Genomic DNA, 8,656 nt, shown 5'->3' on the forward strand with positions numbered 1-8,656 from the left:
AATATACTGTTTTTGAAAGAAACTTTTTAAAAGACTTAGATGAATGAAAGAATTGCCCTGAACCTGCATGTAAACACTCAAATGTAGAGCCATTCAATTCTTTCTAAAACTAAAACCCCAAACAATATTCCAAAGTATATTTTCCCCATAGATTTGCTAGAATGTTATATTTCAAATGGAAGAAAAAAAACAAAAGAAAAACCACAATTTTGAGGACTATATGATAGAAGGGAAATTTGTTTATTGGCTTTTAAAAAATATATTTTGTATATTGTATAAGTATAATGAACCCTCATGTGCCTACCACCAGCATCAATAATTATGCTTATAAGCAACTTGGTTTTACCTCTATCCCCACCCACTTCTCCCAATCCCTTATTGTTTTGAAGAAAATCCAACACATTTCACTCATACATACTTCAGTATCTCCTAAAGTTAAAGATTCTTTTCAAAAAATATAACTTCATTGCTGTTTTCTCACACATACATAATTAACAGTAAATTATTAATGTCAAATAGTCAGTCCTCCCTTTCTCAGTCCAAAATCCATTAGTTAGATCTGGTAGAAGAGGGTGGAAGGGACATGGCCAATGACGACCCAGCTCAATCCAGAATCAATGCGCATGTAAAGTAAAAACAGCATCTGAGTAAGGAGAAGAAGGGAAGGCAGCCCAGGTTGGTGACTGAGTGGATAAGGCAGGTGTTGCTATGGGAGGTAGAAGTGGCACAGGTGAAAAGGTTCGCCACTTAGAGGAGAACTTACCAAATAAGTAAACATACTGGAGATAGTGAGAGCCTGATTTCTCAAGGAATGAGAAGGGAGTTACAAATATGAAAGAGAGGAAAGCTAGAACAAACCCTATAATGTATTGGAATTGGAGGTTTTGCTATGAACTCATGGTTTCTACCATGTATATATGGTGCATATGTATATACATATATTTCTTACCTCTTGAACTAGTGCCACCCACCCCCACCTATAGTAATGAGCAGAGGCACCCAGATCTTAGTTTCTCAGTATCATTCTCTACCCATAGAGAAATGGCTACTTCCAGGACGTGACCATGAAGAGCACAAGACGAGCCTGGAGCATCTTGTGTCAGTAAAGAAGGAGGTGTTCAAGGAGTATAGAGTACACTCCAAGAGAAGCCGCTTGAAGGGGCTCTCACTAATCTCACCTGGGACCATTTGTAGTAATGATAATAATGGATTAGACAAACTGAACAAAATAATAATCCATGAGCCTATGTTACTATAAATAAATATAATTTATTTATATTATACCATTATAGTATACCAATTGTAACACTTTTCTTACAGCAGAATTCCAAACTAATAAATGTAGAAAGGATGAGAAACTTCAAAAAAGAATCACAATTTGACAATCACTGTGGTAATAATTTTTTTCAGGCAAGAATCCTCAATGGATACCAAAACAGAGGATGCAGGTTTAATGAAGAGTAGGATATTTACATAATCTCAAATTATCTCCTTCCAAAATACTTAATAATTACATGAGAAAAAGAGTAAAGTGGAGAAACCTGGCAAGGATCACTCTAATCAAATGATGCAAGTTAGCGTCACATAGGACAAACAGAAGTTTGTACTTCTATTTTTTAAAAGATGTTTTATTTATTTATTTGAAAGAGAGAGAGATTGAGAGAATGAGGGGGAGGAGGGGCAGAGAGAGAATCAGACTCCCTGTGGAGCAGGGAGCCTGACTCAGTACTCAATCCCAGGACCCTGGGATCATGACCTGAGCCAAAAGCAGATGCTTAACTGACTGAGCCACCCAGGTGCCTAGAAATTTGTACTTCTAAATAGGGTGTGATGCAGAGCATCCTGCCAAAAAGAAACTCTCTGCGTATATCAAGATTTAAGTATACATTTACATGACTCACTGAGTCATTTAATTATTCCATTCATTTTAAATGTGTCTATATGTAAAGAATAAAATTGGTATATAATTACCCCCAAACATACATAGTGCTAGTCAGTTCAATTAACACTATTTATTAAATAAACTCTTGCTATATTGAGTAATATATTTCCTAGATATTAGTTTTCCTTTATACCCGGAGTTTTTACTTAACCATTTATTTTGATCTTTTAAAAAATATTTATTTATTTACTTACTTACTTATTTATTTAGAGACAGTGAGAGCAGGGTGGGGAGCAGAGGGAGCGGGAGAAAAAATCTCGAGCAGACTCCACACAGAGTGTGGAGCCTGATGCAGGCAGGGCTCAATCTCACAATCCTGAGATCATGACCTCAGCCAAAATCAAGAGTTGGATGTTTAGGGGCGCCTGGGTGGCTCAGTCATTAAGCATCTGCCTTCGGCTCAGGGCATGATCCCAGAGTTCCGGGATCGAGCCCCACATCAGGCTCCTCCGCGGGAAGCCTGCTTCTTCCTCTCCCACTCCCCCTGCTTGTGTTCCCTCTCTCACTGGCTGTCTCTCTCTCTCTCTGTCAAATAAATAAATAAAATCTTTTTTAAAAAAAAGAGTTGGATGTTTAACCGACTGAGCCACTTAGGCTACCACAGACCTTGCTGTCACTGTGCGACCCTCCCCTGCATTCTCTGGAAGACCGTACCTCCTCTAATACGCCCTTGGTTGGAGGCCATCCAAAGCAGTGCCATGAACCTGGTAGTGTGCAAGCAGCCCCAACAGGGGCCAGCATCACTCCAAAGTGACTCCTGCCCCAGAGAGAAGGCAATATAACCACACACAATAGTCTGACTTCAGCCCCAGCAGTGGACTGGGGGCAGATATCGGGTCTGCCTGCAGGCCCCTCCCACCAATGAAAGCTTCTCAGGGGACCACACAGGGAAAGTGCCCTGCAGTTCAGTGCTACTGCATCTCTGCCAAACACCTGGTCCGACTCAGCTCAAGCCCAAGGCAGCCCAGACTGGCCCACTAACTTGTGATGCTCAACATCAACAATGCAAATCAAACCACAATGAGCTATCACCTCACACCTATCAGAATGGCTACAATAAAAAATACAAGAAACAACAAGTGTTGATGAGGATGTGGAGAAAAAGGAACCCTTGTACACTGTCGGTGGGAAGGCAGACTGGTGCAACCACTGTGGAAAACAGAATGGAGTTTCCTCAAAAAGTTAAAAATAGAATTGCCATATGATTCAGCAATTCCACTACTGGGTATTTACCCAAAGACTATGAAAACACTAATTCAAAAAGATATATGCACCGCTATGTTTATTAGAGGATTATTTACAATAGCCAAATTACAGAAGCATCCTAAGTGGTCATTGACAGATGAATGGATAAAGAAGAGGTTATATTTATATATAATGGAATACTTCTCAGCTACAAAAAAGAATGAAATCTTGCCATTTGCGGTGACATGGATGGATCTAAAGAGTATAAAGCTAAGTGAAATAAGTCAGCCAGAGAAAGACAAATCCTATATGATTTCATTTATATGTGGAATTTAAGAAACAAAACAAAGAAAAAAGAGAAAAAGCGAAAAACAGAAAACAAACTGATGGTTACCAGAGGGGAAGGGAGGTTGGTGGGGAGATGGATGAAATAGATGAAGGGATTAAGAGTACACCTACCATGATGAGCCCTGAGTTGTACAGAATTGTTGAATCACCATTGTACATGTGAAACTAATATAACACTGTATGTTAACTATATTGGAGTTAAAAAATAATCTATAGAGATATATATCTGAATTTTTACTTTCAGAATTAATACGGTGAATTATATTAACAGACTTTGTAGCATTCATACTTTAGTTCCTAGATTAGGCTTTTCTTGATTATTTTAATGGATACAGTATATTGATTCACAGGATCAATGCACTCTTTTTAGTGTGCCTTCCTGAGCTGAGGAAGTTGTAATGCTAATATATATATATATATATATATACACATATATATGACATATATTTACATATATTTATATATATTTACATATATATGTAAATTCACCTAAATTAGTTTTTTTTAATTCTCTTAAAAATTTTCTTTAAATCTAAATTAAATTAAAGTTCTCTTAAAACTTTGCTGATGTTTGGAAGATAGAAGGCAAAAATGTTATTTTCCTGCTGATTGCTCTGTCAAAGTTGTGGAGATAACGATCTTATTTACAGATGGTTATGTTTCCAATTATAAGCTACTAAACGTTAAAAGTCAAATGAGGTGGCAGTGGCAAAGGTTTCTAATGCCTAGATTTAGCTATAGTGTCAGGTCTTGAACATAACAGTTCCAATGGTACTGACATCCCCTGTCATCCCATGACATCCCATCCTTCTGTCTGTGACAGAAACCCATTGCAGAAATAATATCTCCAGTTTGGCTGCCTTTTACTCGGAGTCATTCCTGAAAGTTCTGTCTAGACCTCTTTCCTCTAGTACTTTCAATGATTTTGTAAGCCTCTGTTTATTCTCTTAAATTTCTTTATACTTTAAATTGGTAGAGTAAATACAGATTTGAACTTTGCATTTGCTTCCAGAAACTGTTGTAGATAACAGATGACAAGAATGGACATCTAGGATGGGATATCATAGCTGGCTGAGTTTGAAGGAAGTGAGAATTGAGTTATCATTACAAAATAAAAACTCAGTTTCCATAGGTCAGCTGTAAAACAGTATAATAATGAAGTAACTATTTAAAAAATGCTTTCACAGAGACTATGGACTGTGAGAGGCAAACTGAGGACTTCAGAGGGGAGGGGGTGGGGGAAGGGGATAGCCTGGTGATGGGTAGTAGGGAGGGCATGTATTGCATGGTGCACTGGGTGTTATACGCAACTAATGAAGCATCAAACTTTACATCGGAATCTGGGGATGTACTGTATGGTGATTAACACAATATAATAAAATAAAATTAAAAAAAAATAAAAGAAAGAAAAGAAAAAAAAAATAAAAAAAAATAAAAAATGCTTTCACAGAATCAGAGCCAAATGACAAACTCTTTTTTTTTAATGTCTTTTTATTATATTATGTTAGTCACCATACAGTACATCCCTGGTTTCTGATGCAAAGTTCGATGATTCATTAGTTGCGTAACACCCAGTGCACCATGCAATACGTGCCCTCCTTACTACCCATCACCAGTCTATCCCATTCCCCCACCCCCCTCCCCTCTGAAGCCCTCAGTTTGTTTCTAAGAGTCCATAGTCTCTCATGTTTCATTCCCCCTTCTGATTACCCCCCCTTTCTTTATCCCTTTCTTCCCCTACCGATCTTCCTAGTTCTTATGTTCCAAAGATGAGAGAAATCATAATAAGTCAAGCAGAGAAAGACAAATGACAAACTCTTAAGCACGACCTGCATAGCCTATAATCTCCTTCATGATCTGCCCCATCCATTTCTCTGATCCCATCTTTTACCATTCTTCATATTACCTAATGTATTTCCTTTTTTTTAAGTTTAGAGTTTTATTTAATGAATATTAATTTCCTTGAAGAAAACAGAATTTCTTCCAATTAAATAGTATAATAAGATGAAAGATGTAGTTGTACACATATAACCTGGTTCGACAAAGATTTTGTAGATCCAAACTCATGAACAGGCCTGAACTGGCAATGCCTATTGTTATTCATTATGGGTAGATTTCCTATTTTACAAACAAATGTCTTTATTTATGGGAAGAGCTTCAGGGTTTCAGAATGTCTTTAGCGTATATCTGTTCCCTGATCCTTAGGGGGCAGAATTCCATTGTTGTTCATCAAAGGACATCCACTTGCCGCTGCAGGGCATTCTGCAGGGCTACTCCTCTACTCCAGAGTTAAATACTCAACAAACAGACAAAACAAACAAACAAAAAAACCAAGCACAGAACAAACAGAGCTAAATACATATAAAGATATTATGCATATTAAATGCTTAAGAGTGTTTCTTTTTTGTTGTATAACAGAAATGACAATATTATCTATGCCATAAGTTTGAGGATTATGAGACAATAAATGTCGAGGACTTATGTGCCAGGTCCATAGTACATAACAAATGCTAATTAACATTGTTATTATCACTGTGGAATATAAAAGTTCGATAAATGGATATCTTTATAAAAACATTTCTAGATAGGAAAATTCCATATTGAAAAGATGCTAATAATCCCCCTACTTATTTGTAAAGTTAATGTAAATATTTTTCAAAATTCCAGAAAGATTTTTTTAAAGGGAATATCTGATGAATTGATTCTGAATCTTGCCTGAAAGAATAAAACAGCCAAGAAAATTTTGAGGGGAAAAAAAAAAAGACATAATGCATACAGGATAATCCTCTGGGAGCCACGTACACTCTCCAATCTTATCAAACTATAAATTGCTTGCTGTTCCTCAAATAAAATGTTCTAATCCCTATCTCTTTACCACTACCCTCCTCCCCTGTTTTTTCTCATGGTTTCTGTTGATGAGGTTGTGGAATACAGGTGAGGTTCAGTGGGGTGGAATCTGGAGCCAACGACCAAGAAAGAATTCTTTGGTGCAAAATGGTGGTTTGTTAAAGCATGGGGACAGGACCCGTGGGCAGAAAGAGCTGCTGCCCCAGGTTGTGAGAGGTGGCTAATTATATACGATGGGGTTGGGGGAGGTAAGGAAAAAGGGAGGTTGAGAAAGTACTTTCATATATTAAAGAACTCGCAGGATACTGGAGACCTGGTTATTGTCAAGCTAAGGCTGTCCCTCCATATAATGAGGCACGGACATGAAGACAGCTGGGGGTCTCCCAGAGGAACGTTACATTCCTCCTATCACAAGTCCTTATCAATGGGCTTCAGGTTTAAAAGAAATTTTATTTTATTTACATTTCCTTCTGCCTCAGCCTCCCTCAATTTTATGGAGGGGATGGTAATGTTAGGGCTTCAGGAAACTGAATTATGGGTCTCTGGAAGTTAGGCTATTGATAAGAAAGCTCCTTCCTTGTAAATCACCGGGACATGTGTAAACTGAGGGAGACTCAGGTCTTGCAGGATTGTGATCTCTGTTAGTTAACTATTTGTTTTTCCTTTCCTTAGCTTTAGGGCAGCCAGGAGTGACTGAGGAATGTCACGTACATCCCTTGGTGGGGGGGGGAGGGGTTTGCAGGGTGTCAGTTTCTGCTTTGTCCTCAGCTTGCCTTCTGTTCCCTCATCACTGTCATCTGGAATTCTATATAAATTTCTGCCCAAACACTACCATTTCTAGGGCCAGGCAAAGTCCCATCTCACCACTAAAGGACAGAATCTTCCCTGACTACTCTACCCTATGGTAATCTAGCCTCTGACCCTCTTTAACCTTTATCAAGCATTTGGCTGTAATCTTTTTTCTGCCTAATACCATACCGTTAAATAGCTATTCACAAGTTTTGACTTATCTTCCGATTAGATTGTAAACTGCTTAAAAAAATTTTTTTAAGTTTATTTGTCAGAGAGAGAGAGTGCACAAGCAGGGGGGGTGGCAGGCAGAGAGAGAAGCAGGCTCTCTGATGAGCATGGAGCCCGATGTGGGACTCAGTACCAAGACCTTGGGATCATGACCTGAGCCAAAGGCAGACGCCTGACTGACTGAGCCACCAGGCGTCCCTAAATTGTAAACTCTGTAAAGGCAGACTCCTGTATTCAGTTTTCCCTGAATTCTTCATACATCTACATAGTAAATACTCCTCATGTCCTGGTTTTGAAAAGTAACATGGTCAATCCAAACATGACCCAACCCATACATTTACTGTTCCTTACAGATTTTTCTAGAACCATGCTTATACATTTTTTGTATAAACGGAGATTTTCTGCTAGCCCAATAAATTTTTGAGTTTTTTATATCAGAACTTGTCAGCTGATTCTGTGTCTGAACCACAAGACTGCAGTTGTTTATCCTGCAGGAACTCAGTTTCGACGTCATAAAGAAAATTTGGATCATCCTTCTGATTTTTCTCAGAAAGTTCATCCCTGATGCTCTTTCTTTTGGCAAGTTCTTTGCCATCTAGTTTGTTCAAGTCTTCCACAGGATCAATGGTTGTTTCCTGTTGAATTTGTTCCACTATTTTTTTGCCAGACTTTGCCCCCACACGTAACCTTGTAAAAAACTGAATAACCTCTCTAGCTGTCTCAGGAATGCTTGTTCCAGGTAATTCTTGTGTTGTTGACTATTCTTTAATAGTTCAGCAGCTCTGCTGCAATCTGAAAACTTTGAAAAGTTTCAGACTGGCATGATGTTTTGGTGACTTTCCCCCTTCATTTCATTCTCATAGATCAAGATAAGAGCTGGAGGCTGGAAACTAATTCCACATTTCTTGGCACTGCACATCATTTTCACATACACATTCACATCACTCTGGATGAATCAGAGGAAATCTGATGAAAATGTGTTAGTCACATGATGACTTCCTCTGGAAGTGGAGGTGGAAACAGGGAGTTCCCCAATCCAGGTCACAGGACTAAGCCTGGGGGTCAGGCATAGCTAATATATTTCAATTATATTTGCCAGTGTATCATTTAGAGATGCATTAGACAGAATAGCAAGTAAACCCTCCACACTAGTTTAAATACATATATTTTGGTTAAATAATCAGTGTTTATCTATTATGACTGTTAACTGCTTGGCTATAGGAGGTTTCATGTTATATTTCTATTCTCATACCAATTTTAAATTTCCCCAAATTAGAATTAATGTATTTTAATCTGCTTGGCTTCTCCATGTAC

The 8,656-nt window shown here is 38.2% G+C and overlaps 1 pseudogene; it reads right to left on the bottom strand.

Annotated features, from left to right (window-relative positions):
- Positions 1-7,776: 7,776 nt before the first annotated feature.
- Positions 7,777-8,270, bottom strand: LOC100473664 (annotated as a pseudogene).
- Positions 8,271-8,656: the final 386 nt, after the last annotated feature.

This window comes from Ailuropoda melanoleuca, chromosome 12 (genome assembly GCF_002007445.2).
Source record: "Ailuropoda melanoleuca isolate Jingjing chromosome 12, ASM200744v2, whole genome shotgun sequence".
In the NCBI taxonomy this organism is placed as follows: domain Eukaryota; kingdom Metazoa; phylum Chordata; class Mammalia; order Carnivora; family Ursidae; genus Ailuropoda; species Ailuropoda melanoleuca.